The following is a 25,838-nucleotide window of genomic DNA, read 5'->3' on the forward strand; positions in this document are numbered from 1 at the left end:
AACTGGTTGGTCAGAAGTACAGGTGACAATCAAGAACTTGTGATTGATGTCTGAAGTTGGGATGGTCTTGTGGGACTGAGCCCTGAACCTGTGGGATATGACACTAACTCTGGATAGGTAGTGTCAGATCTGAACTGAATTACAGGACACTCAGCTGGTGTCAGAGAATTGCTTAATGTACGGAAAATCCACACATTTGGTGTAAGAAGTATTGTGTGGTAATGGTGTGAGAATAAAGGAGAAACACAGGAGTGCTTTTCTTAGACAATCACTATGTTTTATGTGTACTGGGATCTCACAGTCTTAATTTCCCTGATTACTTAGGACATTTAGCACATTTTCATATGTTGATTGGTCATTTACATTTCCCTTTTTGTGGAGTGCCCGGTCAGGTCCCTTGCCCAATTTTGTAATGGATGAGCTGCATTTTTGTCATTGATTGGTAAACATTTTTTACATATTCTTGTTAGAAGACCTTTGTTACTTATATGCTACTGATGTCTAAGTTCATAAATAAGACTGGCTGGGAAATTTTTCTCATACCATCTTTGTTAAACTATGGTATCAATATGATAGCCTCATAAAATAAATTTGTGAAAATACCCTCTGTTTTGAATCTCTGGAATAGTTTTTGTAAGACTGAAATGATATCTTCCTTAAAAGTATTGAAGAACTTGCCAGTGAAACCATCTGAATCTGGATTTCTTGTGTGTGTGTGTGTGTGTGTGTGTGTGTGTGTGTGTGTGTATGTTTCTTTCTTTTTTTTTTTTAACATCTTTATTGGAGTATAATTGCTTTACAATGGTGTGTCAGTTCTGCTTTATAACAAAGTGAATCAGCTATACATATACATATATCCCCATATCTCCTCCCTCTTGCATCTCCCTCCCACCCTCCCTATCCCACCCCACTAGGGGGTCACAAATTACTGAGCTGATCTCCCTGTGCTATGTGACTGCTTCCCACTAGCTATCTATTTTACATTTGGTAGTATATATACGTCCATGCCACTCTCTCACTTTGTCCCAGCTTACCCTTCCCCGTCCCCATGTCCTTAAGTCCATTCTCTACGTCTGCGTCTTTATTCCTGTCCTGCCCCTAGGTTCTTCAGAACCATTTTTTTTTTTTTTTAGATTCCATATGTATGTGTTAGCATACAGTATTTGTTTTTCTCTTTCTGACTTACTTCACTCTGCATGGCAGACTCTAGGTCCATCCACCTCACTACAAATAACTCAATTTCATTTCTTTTTATGGCTGAGTAATATTCCATTGTATATATGTGCCACATCTTCTTTATCCATTCATCTGTCGATGGACACTTAGGTTGCTTCCCTGTCCTGGCTACTGTAAATAGAGCTGCAATGAACATTGTGATACATGACTCTTATTGAATTATGGTTTTCTCAGAGGATATGCCCAGTAGTGGGATTGCTGGGTTGTATGGTAGTTCTATTTTTATTATTTTAAGGAACCTCCATACTGTTCTCCATGGTGGCTGTATCAATTTACATTCCCACCAACAGTGCAAGAGGGTTGCCTTTTCTCCACACCCTCTCCAGCTTTTATTGTTTGTAGATTTTTTTAATATGGCCATTCTGACCAGTGGGGGGGGTGATACCTCATGGTAGTTTTGACTTGCATTTCTCTAATGATTAGAGATGTTGAACATTCTTTCATGTGTTTGTTGACAATCTGTATATCTTCTCTGGAGAAGTGTCTATTTAGGTCTTCTGCCCATTTTTGGATTGGGTTGTTTGTTGTTTTGATATTGAGCTGCATGTGTTACTTCTAAACTTTGGAGATTGATCCTTTGTCAGTTGCTTCATTTGAAATTTTGCTTCATTTTCTCCCATTCTGAGGGTTGTCTTTTCATCTTGTTTATGGTTTCCTTTGCTGTGCAAAAGCTTTTAAGTTTCAGTTTAGGTCCCATTTGTTTATTTTTGTTATTATTTCCATTTCTCTAGGAGGTGGGTCAAAAAGGATCTTGCTGTGATTTATGTCATAGAGTGTTCTGCCTATGTTTTCCTCTAAGAGTTTTATAGTGTCCAGTCTTACATTTAGGTCTTTAATGCATTTTGAGTTTATTTTTGTGTATGGTGTTAGGGAGTGTTCTAATTTCATTCTTTTACATGTACCTGTCCAGTTTTCCCAGCACCACTTATCAAAGAGGCTGTCTTTTCTCCATTGCATATTCTTGCCTCCTTTATCAAAAATAAGGTGACCATATGTGTGGGTTTATCTCTAGGCCTTCTATCCTGTTCCATTGATCTATATTTCTGTTTTTGTGCCAGTACCATACTGTCTTGATTACTGTAGCTTTGTAGTATAGTTTGAAGTCTGGGAGCCTGATTCCTCCAGCTCCGTTTTTCTTTCTCAAGATTGCTTTGGCTATTCGGGGTCTTTTGTGTTTCCATACAAATTGTGAAATTTTTAGTTCTATTTTTATGAAAAAATGCCTTTGGTAGTTTGATAGGGATTGCATTGAGTCTGTAGATTGCTTTGGGTGGTATAGGCATTTTCACAATGTTGATTCATCCAATCCAATAACATGGTATATCTCTCCATCTGTTTGTATCATTTTTAATTGCTTTCTTCAGTGTCTTATAGTTTTCTGTATACAGATCTTTTGTCTCCTTGGGTAGGTTTATTCCTAGGTATTTTATTCTTTTTGTTGCAATGTAAATGGGAGTGTTTACTTAATTTCTCTTTCATATTTTTCATCATTAGTGTATAGGAATGCAAGAGATTTCTGTGCATTAATTTTGTATCCTGCTACTTTACCAGATTCATTGATTAGCTCTAGCAGTTTTCTGGTAGCATCTTTAGGATTCTCTATGTATAGTATCATGTCATGTGCAAACAGTGACAGCTTTACTTCTTCTTCTCCAATTTGTATTCCTTTTATTTCTTTTTCTTCTCTGATTGCTGTGGCTAACACTTCCAAAACTATGTTGAATAATAGTGGTGAGAGTGGACAACCTTGTCTTGTTCCTGATCTTAGTGGAAATGCTTTCAGTTTTTCACCATTGAGAATGATGTTGGCTGTGAGTTTGTCATATATGGCCTTTATTGTGTTGAGGTAAGTTCCCTTTATGCCTACTTTCTGGAGGGTTTTTATCATAAATGGGAGTTGAATTTTGTCAGAAGCTTTTTCTGCATCTATTGAGATGATCATATGGTTCTTATTCTTCAATTTGTTAATATGGTGTATCACATTGATTGATTTGCATATATTGAAGAATCCTTGCATTCCTGGGATAAACCCCACTTGATGATGGTGTATGATCCTTTTAATGTGCTGTTGGATTCTGTTTGCTAGTATTTTGTTGAGGATGTTTGCGTCTATGTTCATCAGTGTATTGGCCTGTAATTTTTTTTCATTGTGACATCTTTGTCTGGTTTTGGTATCAGGGTGATGGTGGCCTCGTAGAATGAGTTGGGGAGTGTTCCTCCCTCTGCTATATTTTGGAAGAGTTTGAGAAGGATAGGTGTTAGCTCTTCTCTAAATGTTTGATAGAATTCACCTGTGAAGCCATCTGGTCCTGGGCTTTAGTTTGTTGGAAGATTTTTCGTCACAGTCTCAGTTTCAGTGCTTTTGATTGGTCTGTTTATTTTTTCTGTTTCTTCCTGGTTCAGTCTCGGAAGATTGTGCTTTTCTAAGAATTTGTCCATTTCTTCCAGGTTGTCCATTTTATTGGCATATAGTTGCTTGTAGTAATCTCTCATGATTCATTGTATTTCTTCAGTGTCAGTTGTTACTTCTCCTTTTTCATTTCTAATTCTATTGATTTGAGTCTTCTCCCTTTTTTTCTTGATGAGTCTGGCTAATGGTTTATCAATTTTGTTTATCTTCTCAAAGAACAAGCTTTTAGTTTTATTGATCTTTGCTATTGTTTCCTTCATTTCTTTTTCATTTATTTCTGATCTGATGTTTATGATTCCTTTCCTTCTGCTAACTTTGGGTTTTTTTTGTTCTTCTTTCTCTAATTGCTTTAGGTGTAAGGTTAGATTGTTTATTTGAGATGTTTCTGGTTTCTTGAGGTAGGAGTGTACTGCTATAAACTTCCCTCTTAGAACTGCTTTTGCTGCATCCTATAGGTTTTGGGTTGTTGTGTTTTCATTGTCATTTGTTTCTAGGTATTTTTTGATTTCCTCTTTGATATCTTCAGTGATCTCTTTGTTATTAAGTAGCGCATTGTTTAGCTTCCATGTGTTTGTATTTTTTACAGTTTTTTTTACTGTAATTGATATCTAGTGTCATAGCATTGTGGTCAGAAAAGATACTTGATACGATTTCAATTTTCTTAAATTTACCAAGGCTTGATTTGTGACCCAAGATATGATCTATCCTGGAGAATCTTCCATGAGCACTTGGGAAGAAAGTGTATTCTGTTGTTTTTAATGGAATGTCCCATAAATATCAGTTAAGTCCATGTTGTTTAATGTATCATTTAAAGCTTGTGTTTCCTTATTTATTTTCATTTTGGATGATCTGTCCATTGGTGAAAGTGGGGTGTTAAAGTCCCCTACTATGATTGTGTTACTGTCGATTTCCCCTTTTATGGCTGTTAGCATTTGCCTTATATATTGAGGTGCTTCTATGTTGGGTGCATAAATATTTACAATTGTTATATCTTCTTCTTGGATTGATCCCTTGATCATTATGTAGTGTCCTTCTTTGTCTCTTGTAATAGTCTTTATTTTAAAGTCTATTCTGTCTGATATGAGAATTGCTACTCCAGCTTTCTTTTGATTTCCATTTGCATATAGTATCTTTTTCCATCCCCTCACTTTCAGTCTGTATGTGTCCCTAGGTCTGAAGTGGGTCTCTTATAGACAGGACATATATGGGATCTTATTGTTGTATCCATTCAGCCAACCTGTGTCTTTTGGTGGGAGCATTTAATCCATTTACATTTAAGGTAATTATCGATATATATGTTCCTATTACCATTTTCTTAATTGTTTTGTGTTTTGTTATTGTAGGCCTTTTCTTTCTCTTGTGTTTCCTGCCTAGAGAAGTTCCTTTAGCCTTTGTTGTAAAGCTGGTTTGGTGGTGCTGAATTCTCTTAGCTTTTGTTTGTCTGTAAAGGTTTTAATTTCTCTGTTGAATCTGAATGAGATCCTTGCTGGGTAGAGTAATCCTGGCTGTAGGTTTTCCCCTTTCATGACTTTAAGTATGTTCTGCCACTCCCTTCTGGCTTGCAGAATATCTGCTGAAAGATCAGGTGTTAACCTTATGTGGATTCCCTTGTATGTTATTTTTTGTTTTTCCCTTGCTGTTTTTAATATTTTTCTTTGTATTTAATTTTTGATAGTTTGATTAATATGTGTCCTGGCATGTTTCTCCTTAGATTTATCCTGTATGGGACTCTCTGTGCTTCCTGGACTTGATCAACTATTTCCTTTCCCATATTAGGGAAGTTTTCAACTATAATCTCTTCAAATATATTCTCAGTCCCTTTTTTTTTCTCTTCTTCTTCTGGGGCCCCTATAATTTGAATGTTGGTGCATTCAATGTTGTCCCAGAGGTCTCTGATACTGTCCTCCATTCTTTTCATTCTGTTTTCTTTATTCTGCTCTGCAGTAGTTATTTCCACTCTTTTCTCTTCCAGGTCACTTATCCGTTCTTCTGCCTCATTTATTCTGCTATTGATTCCTTCTAGAGAATTTTTAATTTCATTGATTGTGTTGTTCATCCTTGTTTGTTTGCTCTTTAGTTCTTCTAGGTCCTTGCTAAACGTTTCTTGTATTTTCTCCATTCTATTTCCAAGATTTTGGATCTCTTTACTATCATTACTCTGAATTCTTTTTCGGGTAGACTGCCTATTTCCTCTTAATTTGTTTGCTCTGGTGAGTTTTTACCTTGCTCCTTCATCTGCTGTGTGTTTCTCTGTCTTCTCATTTTGCTTAACTTACTGTGTTTGGGGTTTCCTTTCTGCAGGCTGCAGGTTCATAGTTCCTGTTGTTTTTGGTGTCTGTCCCCAGTGGCTAAGATTGGTTCAGTGGGTTGTGTAGGTTTCCTGGTTGAGGGGACTAGTGCCTGTGTTCTGGTGGATGAAGCTGAATCTTGTCTTTCTGGTGGGCAGGACCACATCCGCTGGTGTGTTTTGGTGTGTCTGTCACCTTGTTATGATTTTAGGCAGCCTCTCTGCTAATGGGTGGGGTTGTGTTCCTGTTTTGCTAGTTGTTTGCTGTAGGGTGTCCAGCACTGTAGCTTGCTGGTTGTTGAGTGGAGCTGGGTCTTAGCATTGAGGTGGAGATCTCTGGGAGAGCTTTCCCCATTTGATATTACATGGAGCTGGGAGGTCTCTGGTGGACCAATGTCCTGAATTCGGCTCTCCCACCTCAGAGGCACAGGCCTGACACCCGGCTGGAGCACCAAGACCCTTTTGGAAAGTCTGAGGGCTTCTGCCTGCGTTCAGTAGGTGTTCTGTAGGGGTTGTCCACATGTAGATGTATTTCTGATGTAATTGTGGGGAGGAAGGTGATCTCCATGTCTTACTCCTCTGCCATCTTGAAGATCTCCCCCTGGACTGTGTGTGTTTATGATTATCAATTTAATTTCTTTTGCAGTTATAGGAATATTCAGGTTTTCTATTTCTTCTTGGTTCATTTTATTTAAGCTGTATATTTTAAAAATATTTGTCCCTTTTATTTAAAATTTCAAACTCTTGGTGGAAAATTGTTCACAATATCTTATCTTTTAATTGTCTACACCATTTCTGACATTTTTATTTGCTCTTTCAATTTTTTTCTATCAGTCTTGTCAGAAGTTATGGCTTTTATTAGTTTTTTCCTTTTAATTAACTTTTATTTTAAATATCTATTTTCTAACTTTCTAATTTATTTGGTGTATTTTGCTGTTTCTGTTTTTTTTCTTGACGTAAATTTGTAGCTCATTATTTTAAGACTTTCTTTTTTAAATATATGCGTTTAAGATTATACATTTTTTCTACTGTTTTAGCTTCAGTGTGCAAATTTTAATATGCAGTATTTTTATCTTTCAAATGAAAATTATTTTGATTGCTTATACTTTTACCTCTTAATTGTTTTTTTCTTTGACCCATGGTTAATTAGAAGTATATTTGTTAGTTTCCAAACATATGGGGATTTTAGTATCTTTTTGTTATTGATTCAGAACCCAATTTCATGTCATCAGATAACAGAATTCATATAGTTTCAATATTTAAACTTTTTTTAGATTTGCCTTATGGCTTAGTGTGCTTGAAATAATGTGTATTCTGAAGTATTCCATATGTGTTTATTAAGAACGTGTTCATATCTTCTTTACAGAATTTTGTCTGCTTATTCTAACAATTACTGAAATACTGAGAGAGGTGTTAAAGTAGGTCTTTGTGATCTGAATATATTGTTTTCTCCTTGTACTATGGTCAAATATATATATATTTGGATTTGTTATATCTTCTTGGTGAATTCAACTTTCACCATTATGAGGTGATCCTTCTGATATCTAGTAATCATTGTAATATTAGAGTCTTTTTTCTCAAACAGGAAAACAGCAATGTCAGTTTCATTTTCCTCTGTATTTACAAGGTATATATTTTCTAATCATTTTGCTTTCAATCATTCTATATCCTTATGTTTAAATGTGGGTCTTTTAAAATCGTATAATTGAGCTTTAAAACCCAGTCTGACAACTTTTGTTTTTGGAACACTTTGTCCAATTACATATTATATGATTCCTGGTATATTTTGCTAAAATTGTCTTCTAACTTTTTATTTGTACTGATTGTTCTACACCTCTTTTTTTTTTAAATCTTCTTTTAGATTATATTTTTGTTCTTTGTATTTTTAAATAATTCTACTTTATCCTTATATTAGTTTGGAATAAGTACACTATATTCTATTCTTTTAGAAGTAACTCAACAATTCCAACATGAATTCTTGATTTATTAATGTGTAATGATAATCTTTACCTTTAAACTCTCCTCTGACAGTGTAAGGAGTTTAGAACACTCAAACCTTATTTATTTCTCTTCTGTGTTATGTGATATTTTTGTGCATTTTAATCATAAATATTTTATTTTTCCATAAGACATTATTACTTTTTTTTTATACAATGTTTATTTACTTTTACTCATATATTCATCACTTTCTTTGCTTTTTATTCCTTATGGCATCTCTGAACTTCCTTCTGCAATAATTTTCCCTCTGCCTGGAAGCATCTTTAGAGTTCATTTAGTGGTAGTCAACTGGATGTGAACTCTTTTGGTTTATTTATTTATTTATTTTTGTCTAAAAATATATTTATTTTATTATTTAACTTTTATTCTTCCAGAGTATTCTTGCTAGCATATAATTCTGGGTTGGAAACTATTTCTTTTCAGCACTTCGACAAAATCATTTCACTGTTTTTGACTTCCACTGATGCTGCTGAGAAGTCAGTGTAAATGAACTGTCAATCTAACTGTAACTTTTGAAAAGAATGTCTTTTTTCTCCATATGCTTTAAAAATTTTCTCTTTGTCTTTGGTTTTCTGAAGTTTCAAAGAAATGTGTCTAGTTGTGGGTTTCTTTTCATTTATCTTGCTTGGATTTGTTGGGCTCCTTGATCTGTCGATTGATGAACACATTGATGCCTTTTATCAATCCACAGATCCAAGGAGCTCAGCAAATGATACATTGTTTCATCAAATATTGTACATTCTCCATTCTCTCTTTCCTCTCCTTCTGAGAATTAAATATCTATTAGATCTTCTCACTGTATCTGTATGTCTCATATATTTTATTTTTCATCATTTTTGTCTCACTCGGTTTTACTCTGTAAGAGTTGCTTCTAACCTATCTTGCTTATGCTTGTTTTTATTTTTGTAATATTTAATCTACTCTTAAACCCATTTAACTGAGTTTTTACTGTCAAGTTCAGAATTTCTATTTAATTATTTTCTAATCTACTGTATATCACTTTTAAAATATTTTCTGGTTTTATATTAGTTATCTGCTGGTACATAAGAAATTATACTTAAACTTGAACACTTAAAATGACAATTTTTATCACATAGTTTTCGTACATCAGAAAACTGGGTGTAGCTTTGCTGAGTTCCTCTGCTCTATCTTCTCACAAGGTTGCAATCAACATGTTATATGGGGCTGCAGTCATCTTGAGGTTCTACTGAGAGAGGATCCCCCATTCTAAACTCACTCACGTGACTGTTACCAGCCCTTGGGTCTTGGGAGAATGTTGGCCGGAAACATCAGTTCCTTGCCACATGGGTTTCTTCATAAGGTAGTTCGTTACATGGCAGCTTGTTTCTCCAAACCAGGGGCTCTAATTGAAAAAGAGAGGGAGAGGGAGATGGGGGGGGAGAGGGAGGGAGAGGCTACTCTTCGTTGCAGTGCGTGGGCTTCTCATTGTGGTGGCTTCTCTTGTTACAGTGCATGGGCTCTAGGGCACGTGGGCTTCAGTAGTTGTGGATCACGGGCTCTAGAGTGCAGGCTCAGTAGTTGTGGCACATGGGCTTAGTTGCTCTGGGGCATGTGGGATCTTCCAGGATCAGGGCTCGAACCCATGTCCCCTGCACTGGCAGGCAGATGCTTAACCACTGTGCTACCAGGGAAGTCCCAGGAAGTGGGGATTTTTGAGAGCCATTTTAGAGGCTATCTATCACAAGTTCCATGCTGAAATCTGAAGCTTGACTAGCTCCATGATCATAGTAAACATGGTTATTGTACGATGTATGGTGATATTCATTTAGAATTTCTGTGGGTCTCTATAAGTTGCCTATTATTTCTACTGCTTCCATCTCATGACATCTTTTCTCCTTATTGTCTGATTATCTTTGATTACGTGGAATACCCTACAATTAAAAAATATTTGTAGAAATAATTTGAGGCCCAGGAAGCTGTTGCCTTCCTCTAAATATGATTTTGAAAGATTGATTTTGTTAGATTATGGTGGTATGGAGGAGAAGTAGCAATTTGGATTCACCTTAATCCTATAGGATTCAGGGTTTGAGATTTTCTGTATTACCCAGGTAATTTAAAGCTGCTTTGCAGTCCATGTAAGGGCTTATTCATTTCTAGTTTATTCTTCCTCCTAAGATGCAGACTTTCAAGTTTTCAGTCCAAGATAGGGGGTTGTTTCCCAAAGTCCTCACTCTTTATGTTCTTGGATTCTGACATTTTTACTCCACTCTTTTTTTTTCTTGGCCATGTGGCATGTGGGATCTTAGTTCCCTGATCAGGGATCAAATCCATGCCCCTACAGTGGAAGCGCAGAGTCTTAACCACTGGACTGCCAGGGAAGTCCCTGTACTCTACTCTATAAAGGCTTCTCCAAAGCATGATTACATCTTTCACTTATCACTTCCAGATTGATAAATGTTCCCAGGACAAAAGCAGCCTGAGTTTCAGACCTCACTTTCCTGGGTTTGTTTTTTTCCTAGATCTTGGTCCAGTAATTTTTCTACCACCTTGTTAGCTCTCTGATACCTAAAGAAAAATTAAAAAAAAATTTCACCACTTCTTTTTATCTGTCTTCAGTGGGAGGGATGGTCTGAATAACCCAGTCCATAATTCAAAAGCTGAAGTCCCAGTTTGTTTTTCTTTATGTTTTACCACACAGGTTTGTATTTTAAATGATATATTAAGTTCCTTTTAAAGTTCCATATAAAAACTTTTCATGTGGTATGTATTGTTCTGAAACTTGCTTTTTCACTCAACATTATGTTTCTTGGTGTCATCCATGTTGATGTGTATAGCTCTAGTTTACTCATTTCCACCCAGATATAGAATTTCATTGTATGAATATATCATTCTTTATTAGTTCTCCTGTCAATGAATATTTGGGTTATTTTCAATTTTTGCTATTATGAACAGCATTATAATTAAATTTATCATATTTAATGAAAATATTTGAAAGAAGATATAAGTAAATGAAGAGATATGCCATGTTTATGGATAAGGAGACTCCATATTGCAAACATGTCAGTTTTCCCTGAAATGATTTATAGAATCAGTTTACATCTAAAAAAACCCCCAAAAACCTCAACATATTGCATTCCAGTGAAATAATTTTTGCATTTAGTCAAAGATTATTGGTGGATATAAAACCACTACGTGAAAGTTGTTTAGTAACAGGATATTTACACAGTGCCAAGGTATCATGCCACAGCTTACTTACTAATTGCAAAGAAAAATATGTACTTTTACAATGGAGAGAACTGGCAGTCACTCTCTTAACCAGGGAGCAAACTCAGATTCATAATGATGGGATGATTTGTCATGATGTGACTTGTGATGTGACACAGTATAAAGTACCCACCATTAATTATGAAGTATTTGTGCCCAAAGTATTTAACCTGAATTTAGCCAAGTTTTCTAGCCAAATTTCGTTTTTATAGGGAATACAAGAGATTGAGGATAATGTTAAGTAACGCTATCCAGAAGTAATCAGACAAATCCAGAATTTGTGGGACAGTCTATAGGACACCTAACCTGATAGCTACAAAAAGTCATGTCATGAAAAAAAATTGGTGAGGAGCCTCTTCTAGAACACAAAAGACTTAAGAGTTGTAACAATCAAATAGGATGTGTGCAGCTTGATTTGACCCTGGTACAAAAAATACTAATGTATAAACACATTCTTGGATTATTGTGGAAATTTAAGTGTGGACTGAATATGAGATGATTACAGGGAATTGTTAATTTTCTTAGATATGATAATGGCATTATAGTTATGGAGGAAGAGGCTCTTATTTTTAGAAAATTAACACAAATATTTAAGAGTAAAATGCAAAATGCCTATTATTTTTAAATGTTTAGAAATCAAGTAGCCTTTACGAATATATCCACATATATAAGTAAAGCAAATATGGCACATATTAAAAAGTACTGAACCTGGTTTGTGATTATATAGATGATCATTATACTATTTTTCCTGTATACTTGAAAATTTCACAAAAATCACAGCAAAATACATCAAATTAGATTATGAAAATTCCAGTGGTATTTTCACAGAATTTATCAAAATTTATATGGAAAGAATGGCCAAAAAAAAGTCTTTTTCTTGGAAAAGGGCCAAGAATAGTCAAAACTGTGTTGAGGTAGAACTAGGCGGGGGCATTTATTACGAGATATGGTAACTAGAACAGTTTGGTGTCAGCGAGTGACAGAAAAACAAACCAAAGATAAGTTTAGGGAGCACAGAACGTGGTCCTTACATTGATGTAAACTTCAGATATGACAAAGATGGCACTGCAGAGCAATGGGCAAAGGGTAAACTTCAATAAATGGGCTGGGACAATTGGATACCTATATGGAGGGAAACGAAATTAGATCTCTATATCACATTACTCATACAAATCAATTCCAGATAGATTAAAAGTTTAAATGTGAAGGTCAAGCTTATAACAGGGTACAGGAGGATATATGACTTCAGGATAGGAAAGGCTTTCTTTAAAAAGATACAAAATCATTAACAAAAACAAAAGACTGAAATATGACTGTGTTATTTAGGAATCTCTGTACATAAAAAATCATTTAAAAATGAAGAGACAAAACATAAACTGGGAGAACTTATTTCCATACATATAACAAAATTAAAGGATAACAAAAACAAAATTTAAAAAATTCTAAAAATCAGTAAGAAAAAGTTCAACAATGCAACAAAAAGCAGGTGAAAGATGTGACTATTTGATAGAGAGATTGAAAGAGGTTGAATGAACATTTATTTATTCCACAAATTTTTCTTGAGTATCTCTGTTCAGAGCCAACCATGAGGTTGTAGTAGTAAACAAAACAGACGAATAGCCTTGCCCTTGAGTGACTAACATTTTAGTGGGTAGCACTGGTAAAGAGAAATAAGAATTCACGACTGCAAAAAAACTGTGAGTCAGTATAGTCTGGTGGAATGGAGCGCAGGCTCTGTAGTCCAGCTCCTGAATACGATACCAGCTTTTCCTCCAACTAACTCTGGCGCCTTGGGCACGTTCTTCAATTCTCTAAGCTTCTATTTCCTCTTCTGGAAAATGGGAATAACAATAGTATCCACCCCCTATGGTTGCTGAGAAAATCTAATGAGATGATGATACATGTAAAGCACTTAGCATGATGCCTGGTGAAAAGGAAAAAAAACCACAAAACCCTCAGTTTTTTTCTTTCTATGGAGGGAAAAATGCAGTTCTTCCCTACTGTGTTTCTCCCCTGTGTGTCTCCTTTATTTTTACATAGAACACTTCATTTCTGGTCACCAAATGTGTGGAAGTTTTTCTCCACATCAAGCAATTCTCTGTGACACCAGCTGGGTGTCCTGCAATTTAGCTCAATTCTGACACTATCTACCTGGAGACAGCATCAGATCCCACAGGTTAAGGGCTCATTCCCACAAGACTGCCCTTCCCCCCCAACCCTGCTTCAGACATCATTTGCAAGCCCAGGTTATCACCTGAGCTGATTCACTGGCTATAGAACCTTTCCTCAGGTTTGATTAATTTGCTAGAGTGGCTCACAGAAGTCAGGGAAACACTTACTTACATTAACCAGTTGATTAAAGGATATGGTAAGGACACAGATGGACAGTCATATAGAGAGTACATAGGGTGAGGTCTGGGAGGGTCCTGAGCACAGGAGATTCTGTCCCCATGGAGTTGAAGTGCATCCCTCTCCTGGTGTGGATGTGTTCCCAGCGTGGAAGCTCTCTGAACCCACTACTATTGGGATTTTATAGAGGCTTCCTCACGTGGGCACGATCAATTATTGACTCCCATTCCAGCCCCCTCCCCTCTTTTGAGGAGGTGGGGTGGAACTGAAAATTCCAAGCTTCTAATCATGGCTTGGTCTCTCTGGTGACCAGCCCCCATCCAGGAGCCATCCAAGAGCCTACCCAAGTCGCCTCATTAGAGCAAAAGATGCTTCTAGTGCTCTTATCATTTTGGAATTTAGAAGGGTTTCAGGAGCCTTGTGTCAGGGATGGGGTGAAAGACAGGTATTCGAACAATAGATGCTCCTGGTGTTCTTATCACTTAGGAAATTATAAAGATATTAAGAGCTCTGTGCCAGCAATGGGGGGGCAGGCAGGGACCAATATATATATTTTATTTCACACCTGGTATATAATAATCACTCAATACATATTAGATCTTCTTCTTAATCTTCTATTATTATTAATAATCCACATAATGAGTAAAACTCAGTTAAATTATGAAGCCACCACTTCAGAACATTGGATCACACTTTGTACCACCAGTGCTGGCTACTCTGGACTCTGGATCCTGCCTCTGCCTTGACTGTCCCTGGAAATTCAACTGGTGTGATGTCAATTTCAGTTACTTGGGAAAAAAACCAAACATCTACTGATAGAGAAGGAAATTGATGAGCTCACTAGTGAGGACATATAGAATGAGAAGAAAACGTAGAGGAAAAAATGTCTCCAAGAACGTCAAGGATGAACAGAGGCAGTGAATCCCACAGAAGACATTGAAAAACAGCAGCAAAGAGTCGGGGAGACAACTAATAGTGTAATGATTTGGAAAGTAAGGGAAGAAAGAGCTTCAAGGAGGGGGCGGTTAACAGTGCCCTGTGCTGCTGAGAGTTGAAGTAGGACACACACGTCTTCTGGGTTTAGCAAGAAGGAGGTTGTTGGTGACGCTGCTGAAAATAGTTTGCAAGGTTGAGAAGAGGGAAGAAGGGGAACAGAAGCCAAGATTACCACGGGCTGTGGAATTGGTGGGAGGCAGGATGGAGGCAATGAGTGTAGACAGCTCTCTCTACAACGATGGTCTGGAGGGGAAAGAGAGAACCAGAAGGACGTGGACTCAAGATGCCCAGGAAGTTTGTTTTCTTTTGCTTAAAGACAGGAGAGATTGGAGGATATTTAAATGCAGATGTGAAAGAACCCGAAGTAATGGAAAAGTTGAGGAATGGGTGCAAGACAAGTTACTAAGAAAGAGGATGGAATGTTTATGGAGAATCTACTGCACTTTAGGCGCCTAGAGACACACCAAAAAAGGATAGTCCCTGATGTCCACAAAATATCAAGTCAAAGCAAGTTGTTTTCTCTCTCTATCTTCCACTCTCTCCTCTTTGCCCAAAGTAGTAACTTTTTGCAATTGGAAAAAATAGAACTGAATTTAATAAATATTTTCAACTCGAAGCAGCTGTCATGCTATGAAGTATAAAGTATTAAGAATGTTCTAAACGTTCTAAATCTTGAACACTTTCATCTGAGAATTACACTCCCAATGGTAGCAAACAGTCATGAACAGAATTAGGGAGGGGCACACAGGAGACCACAAAGCTAATAAGAATGCCGTTTTTCTGACAGTGGATGATAGGCGCAGAGAAGCTAGTTGTATCATTTTTCATTATAGTTATTCTACTGTATGTGCCCAATATTTAATGAAAGCAGTTTAAAAAACTGCTTTATAATAGAGCAGAAGATGTGTCCAGCAGATTACATTGCAGTTCTTAGGTTGGGTGGTGGGCTTATGAGTGTTTGTTTTATATGCATACACATTATACTCACATCTATACTTTCGTATGTATCAAATCTTACAAAATACATCATTTAAAAAGAACAGAGACGGGCATATCTTCTGTAAACTTGGTAAAGATTATCAACCTGGAAATCTTAATTAGGAAATTCCTTGTCCTGTGTGGGGGTGGCTTTAGGGAGATCAGAAGGAACGAGTGGGAGGAGGTATTTACTTCTGAGTCAGAGTTAAGCAGCCTTTTCATTGGCCTTTGTGCTTCACCCTTGGTTGCCACAGGTGAGGCCATGTAAGCCTTGGGTCAAGTGCTCGGGGCTTCTGTGTCCAGATGACAGGTGGGGTCAAAGGTTGATGTCACTTACATGGTTCTTACCAGGTCTCTCTCCTTGTTGTGCCCATTACCTCCCAGGAAACTTCAAGGCCCTTTTAGGCCCCAGGGCTGCTTTTTGGATGCCACCTACCTGCTCAGAGGCCCCTAGTCTGTCTTCCTGCAGACCTGGGAGACCAGCCTACTTTCTTCTTCTCTTACACAGCTCCCACCTTTTCTACTCCTTGATGTACCCTGCCCTGAAGATGGACTATGAAATGGGATGGGTTTCTCCAACTTCTTCCAAGATAACTTCCAAGTTCCCTTTTATTTTCAGCCTTTTCTTTCCTAATCACTACAGGCAAACAGGCAGGGGAGAGCCCAAATTCCAAGAATGGGAAGCAGAGAATCTCAAAATCTTGCAGCCTTCTTTTAGAGCCAGCTCCTGGTCTGTAGTTCCTGACTTCCCTCCGAAATGCTCTGTTTTCTATCTTAAGTTGAGATATGGTAGGTGGGGTTGATCTCCCACATCTTGATTCTCCACGAAGGCCCAGGTGGCTGCCATAAAAATGGCATGCGCAGATCCCCTCATGAAGCATAACTGACTGAAGGCCCCGGCTGTTGGCCCTTAGGCCTACCACTGCTGCAGAGCTCACGTTTCCTGCAGCCTCCTCTCTGTCGATGACTGCTTCATGGTGGGGTTACTAAGGCCAGCCCATTCTGGGGAGATGAGGCTCCATCCATGACTCTGGTTCAAGGATTCCCTACTGACTTTGCCAAACCTTTCTTGGAACTGCTCTGTAGTCTGAAACTCTTCCTACCCAGCCCTCCTCCCTTGCCTTTGTCCTTCTATGGGTGTCAGACTTGCAGCTCGGCCTGAGGCTCTCCTCACCTTCTTGTGCTCCTTCCTCCCCTTACTCTCTTGCATTTCTAATCCCATCTTGATGTCTGATTCTTGGCAAACATGAATGAATGAATTAATGCAACCCTCTTTTGTAGCACAGAGGCCTATAGGATCAAGATATTTCCTCTAAAATTTAGGTCTCTGAGATGCTTCAGTGTGGGGCATACCTATCCCCATGAGCTCAGGTGGTGATGCCCTACCCTGGGGACTTCATCATACCTCTCTATGTATCTAGGCCTTAAAACTATCCCTCAACACTATCCCTCAGAGACCTTGAGACTAGAGGCTGGTGCTGGAAGTGGCATCATGGGCAGGTGTGGGAAGAAGCCCAGGCAGGTGTAGCTCCATCTCTGGGGAAGCTGGGGCATGGAGATCTGCCCAGAGAGAGGTTGGATGTGCAGGTTGGCAGACAGAGGAATTCAGCAACTAAGCAGTATGCAGAGGTCTGGGCTGGTGGAAGGTGGCTGAAGTGAGGGGTGTAACACACTGTGACCTCACCCTAGGGGATGGGGTCAAACCCAAGACTTTAATCTCTGAAGCCAGAGACAGGGTCGGTCCCTGGTCCCAGAGGAACTGGACCATAACTGGAAGAAACTGGACACAGGTTGGAGCAGGATGCTGCTTGTGGTGCATCACTGGCCTTGCTGCACTAAGGCAGGGCTCCTTGCAGCCCCCCTGACTTGGACAGATGAAATCAGAGCCTAGGGTAGAAGGGAACCTGAGAGTGCGGTCAGCTGGAGAAGGGAGGGCGGGCCCCAGGAGCAGAGGGTCACTACAGGAGCAGAGAGGGTGGCCGGCTGGTTAGGTACCTGGCTGTGCTGTGAGCCATGTGGGAGGCTACAGCAGGGCCATGTACCGTGTTCATGGGGGGCACAGTGGGAGCCACTGGGCAGGCTTAATCTGGGGTATGTGCTACTTCTTGACAGTCACCCACATAAGGTCTGTGTTTGACAGGTGTGACAGGCATATGAACATTTTCCAAAGTGCAATGATTGGTTCAATCAGCCCTCTAGCAGTATTGTGAGCTGGAGAAGATTGAAGGGCCCCTGACAGTTGTTGAAATTCCCTGGTAATGGTATTAATGGAAAATGAGGAGATTTGATAACTGACTGTGTAACAGAGAAGAACAAACCTGACTCCATATTGGATCTATTCCTTTCGCTCTAAGCTTTGTGCTCTGTTGCCTGTGCTCTGTACCTTTGTAAAAGAATGTTGCCTATACCCTGAAATATACATCATAGCCCATTCTCAAGGCTCTGCCTCCCAGGCTTGACCTTTAAAGGTATAACACTTTTCCATTCATATAGAGATAAAAAGATGCATAACAGAGAATAACGTTTGTCTTGCTGGAGGTGTATAGGAGCATCATGACCAGACCTATGTGGACAGCTGCAAGAACAAAGGATTATCACATCCTCTCTGGAATCTGGCCGGCACCAAGAAGTGTGCAACAAGCAGCCACACCCCCGCCCCTTTTAGTATAAAAGAAGCCTGAATCCTAACTTGGGTAAGATGGTTCTTTGGGACAGTAGTCCACCATCTTCTCAGTCTGCTGGCTTTCCAAATAAGGTCACTATTCCTTGCCTCAACACCTTGTCTCTTGATTTATTGGCCTGTCAAGCAAGGAGCAGTGTGAGCTTGAACTTGGTACCAACTGCTTTCCTTAGCCTTTAATTCCAGTCTCCTTTCCAAATCCATCTTCAACCCAAACTGCTACAAATGGGAAACTGACACGCTGAGCTTCTTCCTGGACTCAGGCTTCACAGAGGTACACACAGTCAGAAGTCTCTAGAGGGGATGAAGGAGTAGCCACATCTTCATAATACAGATGCTGCAATGTCAATCCCCAAATATACAGAGCTGGCTGAGAAGCAGCAGAATTGATATAGGAACTGAGCAAATTCCAGGCAGCACACAGGTGCCAGGGGCAGGCAGCACAGCCAGCAGCCACCTCAGACCAGAGAATGAAGAAATAGGTGGCTGGGAGTTCAAGAGGAACTGTATCAAGTGCTGTTTCTCAGATTTGCCTCTTTGGAATAACCACTCCCCCAGGGTTTGGGGATGTATGTGCTAGTTAAATATTCAGATCCCCGTATCTCTCTCCAGACTTGCTGCTTTATAATCTCCAGATGATGACTTAGGTTTTTTTTTTTTTTAATTTCTAGTTTGCCTTTATTCCTGGAGGATATTATTATCAGGGGTCCCAAGTGAACACTTGAAGTCTTTTTTTTTTAATTTGTATTTATTTATTTATTTATTTATTTATGGCTGTGTTGGGTCTTCGTTTCTGTGCGAGGGCTTCCTCTAGTTGCGGCAAGTGGGGGCCCCTCTTCATCGCGGTGCGCAGGCCTCTCATTACCGCGGCCTCTCTTGTTGCGGAGCACAGGCTCCAGACGCGCAGGCTCAGTAATTGTGGCTCACGGGCCCAGCCGCTCCACGGCATGTGGGATCTTTCCAGACCAGGGCTCGAACCCGTGTCCCCTGCATTGGCAGGCAGATTCTCAACCACTGCGCCACCAGGGAAGCCCCGACTTAGGTGTTTTTAACAAGCATGTTTAGGAAGCATGCACAGAGGAAGGTGCATCCTAAATCAGGGAATTTGGCCTGTTAACCTAATCCTCTATTGGCCCTCTGCTGAAAATGTTTGCTTTGATTTGTGTCTGGTGATTTCCATCCGTGCTATGATTGCAGACTCTTTGGTAACATGTGGAGACCTTGCTTTGGTGGAAACATAGAACGTTATAACACAAAAGGACCCTTTCAAGAGTCAGGAAACAGGGCATCAAGTACCAACTATTTTCTAGATATTGTGCAGGGCATTTTTACATGCATTATCTCATTGATTTCCTCAGAGCAACCTTAGGTAGGTAATTTTTATTCCTTTTCCATAGGAGAAAAATAAGCTCGCATAGGTCAAGTAATTTGTCCCAAATTATGAATTTAAAAGGGGGCAGAGCTAAGGTTTACTTGAACACTCTTTGGTTGACATGGAAACCCTAACCTTTCCTCTAGAAAAGAAAGGTTATATTGCCTTTGAGATCAGCAAGACACTTCATTTTGAGTAGGAGGAGGCTGAAGTATAGAGGCATAAAGTGACTTGCTGAAAGTCACAAGGAGGGTTATGGATGGGCTCCCAGGCCCCCTAGGTCCTGCTCTGGGGCCCTTTCTATGAAGCCACGCAGGTGCTTGACGGTGGTCAGAAACCCCGATCCTCTGAGACCCACTAAGGTCTCCAGCACAGAGTTCAAGCTGGCAGAAGTGCCCCTTGTGGAGTTTGCACCCTGGACTGTGTTATGCACTTCTGGGCCTGCTTCACTGACCAAACTCAAGCCTGTGTCTCCAAGATCTCAGACCTTTATATTAGTTGTCTCTCATTTGCTCTTTCCCATATATGAGAATAACTAAGAAAACTACATCAAAGCAAATGTTCTTAAGAGTCAGCTCTTTTAGACGAGCTTTTAAGAAAAGTTTCCCTTGAAATAGAAGGCAGGCTTTTTGTTTTAATGGTTGCCTGGGAAAACTTACCTTGTCCTCATTAATAAAGCAAAAGAGGAAGGTTGCCAGGTGGGGGCAGAGAATGTGGAGAGGTGACCACAGGTGACAAATGACTCAGTGGGCAGCAGGCTGTGTTCTTTGACCTGGTAAACAAAAGAGACTCCCTCTGGGTCATGGTTTGTGCCCAGCAGCCGCAGGACACAGGGGCAGGGGGCCGGGTAGCATGGACCTGCACGGTCCTCCCCCCTCCTCCTCACTCCCATTCCACAGCCTCTCAGTGTTCTGGGAATACGCTCTAAGCATTCTTCTTTCCACATCTTCTCTCATGAAGTTCCCTCTGTCCGGGATGCTCTTCTTTTTTTTTTTTTTTAAAGATTTAATTTTATTTATTTTTGGCTGTGTTGGGTCTTCATTGCTGCGCGCGGGCTTTCTCTAGTTGCAGTGAGCAGGAGCTACTCTTCGTTGCGGTGCGTGGGCTTCTCACTGCGGTGACTTCCCTTGCAGCATGTGGGATCTTCCCGGACCAGGGCTCAAACCTGTGTCCCCTGTATTGGCAGATGGATTCTTAACCACTGCGCCACCAGGGAAGTCCTGGGATGCTCTTCTTGATTTTCCCTCTGATCAATTCCTATTCCTTCTCTAGAGCCAAGTTCAAATTCTGTCTGCTTCATAAAGTTTCTCATTCCTCACATAAAGATAACTGCTCTCCCACTTCAGACCTTTCAGTGCTTGCCGTCTCATACTGTTCCACTAAATGTTGCCCTGTTTTGCACTGACTTCCATTTCTGTCTTAGCTGCAAGATCCTTAAGGGCAGGGAATCCTGTTTTCTCATCTTGCTCTCCTTCAGTGCCTTGCACAGTGCCTTCCAGGGCAACATCAACGATTAAGGAACACCATACAGAACGCCCACAAACTGGATCTCCAAACATGGGGCCCACAGACAAACACCTGGATGGGTTTCCACCACCTAATTTCTGAGTGCCTTCTACCTGAAGAATCTTACAGTTACTTTTCTCACAGCCCTCAGCTTCTTCCCTTCTTTCTGTGGCTCTGCTTGGGGGAGAACACTTTCAGCTAGTGGTCATTTTAGAACACATGGCTGGGTGTTGGGTTATAAAGAAATCCCATTTCTTTCTTGGTTAAGATCCATCTGGAATCCTGAAAGATATCTCCTGTCCTCTGTTGACTTCACTGGGGACTTGGATTTCACTGGGGTTGAAAGATACTGTATATTTCTGTGTCTGAAGCTGGGGAACTGGCCAACCTGAAGAGGAAGCAAAGGTAATAGAAGGAAGCCCCAGGGAGAGGGGAAAGGGAGGGTCCCTGGGAGGAAGGCTAGGTGCTTCCCCAGCTCTCCTCCCCTGAGGACATCAGATGTCTTAATGGAGTCTTTGGGGAGATGGTTGCAAGGAGCTGTGAAGAAATGGAAAGGACTTTAAGAGGAATCTGGGGCCAGGCTAGGTATAAAGGAGCTGACACCATAGTGGTTTTCAGAGAAAGGATAGTTTGGAGCAACCGAAACTGGAGGTTAGCAGTCAGAGATTTGATAATTTTTAGAGTGGAAAGTGGTGCAACCACTGAGCTTGCCTTCAAAGAGAGTCACTGAGACCCAGGCAGAAAAAGCTTGACTTTCCGAGAGACAGAGAGGACTAAAGAGAACATTTTGGCTTTGGACTGGAGGGTGACCTGGAAATGGGAAGCGCCATATAAGGTTATAACCCTGAACTCTGAATTTACCTAATTCAAAGTAGTTTTTACACCCGGTCATTTCCTAACAAAGCTGTAAAGTAACTTGTAGACGGCACAGTTGATTGCTGGAAAGAGCATGATGAAGGTAGAACTGAGGGAGACAAACACCCTGCACCTCTCACTGATGCAGACAGAATGTCACCCACACAGGAGGTGAAGTGACTTCAGGGCTGTCTGCATCTTGTCTCTGGGTGGGCAGCGTCAGGGCTAGAGCCGGCTGTGCTGGAATGAGATGAGCTCTTGAGGATCTGAACTGGAACCGTCACCGACCTTCTCCAGTAAGGGTCCTTCTGCCCAGTGTCGTTGGAGCCAAAAGAAAGAGACGAGTTTTTCGGAAGCAAAGGAGTTTTATTCTTCCATCAAAGAATGGAGAGGTGCCAGCACACGCTCTGGAGTACCGGCTCTTTGGGGGGCGGGGCTGGGGGTGGGCGCGGCTTGGGGTGGGCGCAGACGCACTGCTCACAGCTGCAGATCCCGGAGCCTGGCGTAGCGTCTCTGTACGCGGCCGGACGCCGCCATCTTGAAAGGAGGTGTCGTTCGGGGCGCTTCTGCCCCGCGGAGCTGAGGTGTGGGTGCTGCCACTTTGCACTAGGAGGACTGGTCTGAAGTGCGGGTGCAAGGCCTCTGCACACGGTTCCCTGTGAGCAAGTGACGCTAGACTAAGCACAAAGGAAAAGGAAAAAAAAAAGGTTAGACTTTCTTTTATTACCCAGAATCTATTTTTATTTCCCATGAATTGTTAATGGGCTTTGCCGGTGACAGAACCATCTAGTTGTGTTGCGGCCCGCACCATCCTCTTTCCCACCTTTGTCCCTGAAAATCACCTGAAATTGTCAATGGAGTTTGAAGATCAGGATTAAGGTATTTATTAGAGCTTTTTCCATGGTTTTGAGTGGATGGACCCCGCCTGTGCTTTCTTTCCCCAGCAGCGCCTGGTGGAGCCCAGCACTTGTCCGGGACCCCGCGGGTGCTCTGTGTGGGACCCCTCAGCCCAGGTTACAGTCAGATTAGACCCGTGGCCTTCCGCAGCCTTCTGGAAGGAGGAAAGAGGGAAGCACAGTTATCCCTGTGAGTGAGGAGGGAAAACTAGAGGTAATGGTGGAGGTGGGGCGTAGATGAGATTGTCTTTTTCATGTGTTGGAATGCCGATAGGTGTGCTTATGAAAAGTTAGTCCTAAAGCAAACTTTTGGAATTGGAAATATTTTCCTGTTAATTTACATAATTAAACGGAAATTTTTTTTTAACAGGAAAATTTAATCCTAAAATGGTTCAAATTGCATTTTCTAAAAGTAACCCCTTAAAAAAATCAGACACGAGAAGGGAAAATATGTTTTCTTTTTAAAAATTAATTAATTAATTTTATTTATTTATTTTTGTCTGCGTTGGGTCTTCGTTGCTGCGGGCGGACTTTCTCTATGTGGCGAGTGGGGACCACTCGTCGCTGCGGTGCGTGGGCTCCTCACTGCGGTGGCTTCTCCTGCTGCAGAGCACGGGCTCTAGGCGAGTGGGCCTCCGTAGTTGTGGCTCGCGGGCTCAGTAGCTGTGGTGCACGGGCTCAGCCGCTCCGTGACATGTGGGACCTTCCTGGACCAGGGCTCAAGCCCGTGTCCCCTGCACTGGCAGGCTGATTCCCAACCACTGCGCCACCAGGGAAGTCCTGGGAAAATATGTTTTGATAAGCTATCAATGATAATTGGGAGTCAAAACCTATGCATCTGATGATGAATGGAACTCGTAGTTTTAGACTGGTCTCCAGACTCCCCAGTGATCTCATAGTGCCTTTCTTGGCATCCTGGCGAATGTAGTGAAAAGAAGGACTAATTGGGCCTGTATAATCTAAGGAAACTTAACTGACCCGGGTGTGCTAGTATAGCATGGCGCCCTCTGTGGAGTTTTCTCCTTTCTTCTTTTCAGTACAATTATAATATACAGGCACTTCTCACCGTGCATGGTTCCGGTATGCACGAATTTCCATGAACGTGATTTAGTTAAATAACAGCAGCCTCCAAACACGAGTTCAAATTTCAGTTACCACGTATAGTCATTGAGAGTAATTATATAAAATACAAACTTCGGGCTAAGTATACAGTCCACAAATCATTTCATAAAAAGCAAATTCACATCAGGAGCACTGACCAATTACATCACTTTTTTCAAAGTCTGTGAATGATTGGTCACTGAGCACCTGTCACTCAGGTTATACAAGGACAAGAGAGTATTCTGTAATTGTTCCCAATAATAAACCCATCTGCCATTATTTTTTTTTAATTGAAAAATATTAACAATTGGAATGAACTTCAATGAAAATTGAAAGACAGAATTGCCCAACAAAGATGAAAGTGCCAAAAAGAATCACGAAGTGTTAAAACTGGAAGTGAAATTTGAATTGAATATAAATGGAGTTCTAGAAGAAATAGCGGACTGTTGTTGACACTTCCACTGTTCCGGAGACTCTAGATATGAGTCATGCCTTCACCAAGGCATAGAAAAGAATCTTGCTCTGTATCAAAGTCATACAACAAGAAGGCAAGCACTGTTTGAACTACACTTGATAACGTTTTTTTAAACAAAGAAAGCACTTCTCAATGTTTCTAATGTGGTAAATTAGAGTGTACTAAATAAATATTAGCGTTACTGTGTTTCATTTTCTTATACATTTATAACCAACAGTAAGAGTATTTAATGTTTTGACAACATTTTTAAAGCTCATAGGACAATTGCAATTTTCCCATTGATTATTAGAATCATTTTGCGTGGTTTCAGCTTGCATAGTAATTTTTTTTTAACATCTTTATTGGAGTATAATTGCTTTACAATGGTGTGTTAGTTTCTGCTTTATAACAAAGTGAATCAGTTATACATATACATATGTTCCCATATCTCTTCCCTCTTGCATCTCCCTCCCTCCCACCCTCCCTATCCCACCCCTCTAGGTGGTCACAAAGCACCGAGCTGATCTCCCTGTGCTATTGCATAGTAATTTTTAAGGTCCTATACTACTGGGCAAAGTGAGAACTGCTCATTCACACACACACACACACACATACACACACACACACACACACGGTTGACTTTGATTTGCTAATATTTTGGGGGGGATTTTTTTGCATTTACGTATTTACATGAGAGATTGGCTTATAGGTTTTGTTGTTGTTGTAATGACCTTATTAGGTTTTATAACTCACAAGTTGGAAAATGTCTCCCCTTTTCTATTTTCTGGAAGCGATTGTGTATAAGATTGGTATTGTTTCTGAAATATTTGGAAGAATTTACCAGTGAGGCCATCTTGTCCTAGAGATTTCTCTGTGGGAGGTTTGGAATTAACAGTTCAATTTCCTTAAGAGATACTAGATTTTCTTTTTCTTCTTGTTTCAATTGTAGTAAGTTTTGCTTTTCTAGGAGTTTTTCATGTCATCTAAAAATGTAAATTTATTGATATAAGCTTATTTATAATATCTTCTTACTATTATTTTGATACTTGTAGGAACTCCAGAGGTATCTCCTTTTATATTCATGATATTGGTAACTGTGCCTTTTTTTTTTTTCGTAAGTGTTGCTAGAGGTCTATCAATTTTATTAAATTTCTCCAAAAAATTTTTGGCTTTATTCTTTTCCTTCGTAGGATTGTATTATATTTCATTAATGTCTAATCTTATCTTTGGAAATTTCTTTTTATTCTTTTGGTTTAAATTTGCTCTGTTTTGCTAATTTATTGAGTTTGATACTTTAATAATTTATTTTCAGCTTTTCTTCTTAAGTAACATATACATTTAATGTTATAGAGTCTCATTAAGCACTGCTTTAGCTATGTTTGCACGTTTTGATGGTACTATGTAGCTCAAAATAATTTCTAATTTCATTTGTGTTTTCCGCTTTCACCCATGGGTCATTAGAAATATTACTGCTTAAATTTCGAGTATTTGGAGG

At 40.0% G+C, this 25,838-nt stretch overlaps 1 long non-coding RNA gene across 1 annotated transcript; it reads left to right on the forward strand.

Annotated features, from left to right (window-relative positions):
* Nucleotides 1-1,937: 1,937 nt before the first annotated feature.
* Nucleotides 1,938-19,420, forward strand: LOC309643874. Its single transcript, XR_014254118.1, has 2 exons — nt 1,938-18,806; nt 19,202-19,420. It is a non-coding gene; the product is annotated as an uncharacterized lncRNA (long non-coding RNA).
* Nucleotides 19,421-25,838: the final 6,418 nt, after the last annotated feature.

This window comes from Balaenoptera physalus (genome assembly GCF_965194825.1).
Source record: "Balaenoptera physalus genome assembly, chromosome: 15".
Taxonomy (NCBI): Eukaryota; Metazoa; Chordata; class Mammalia; order Artiodactyla; family Balaenopteridae; genus Balaenoptera; species Balaenoptera physalus.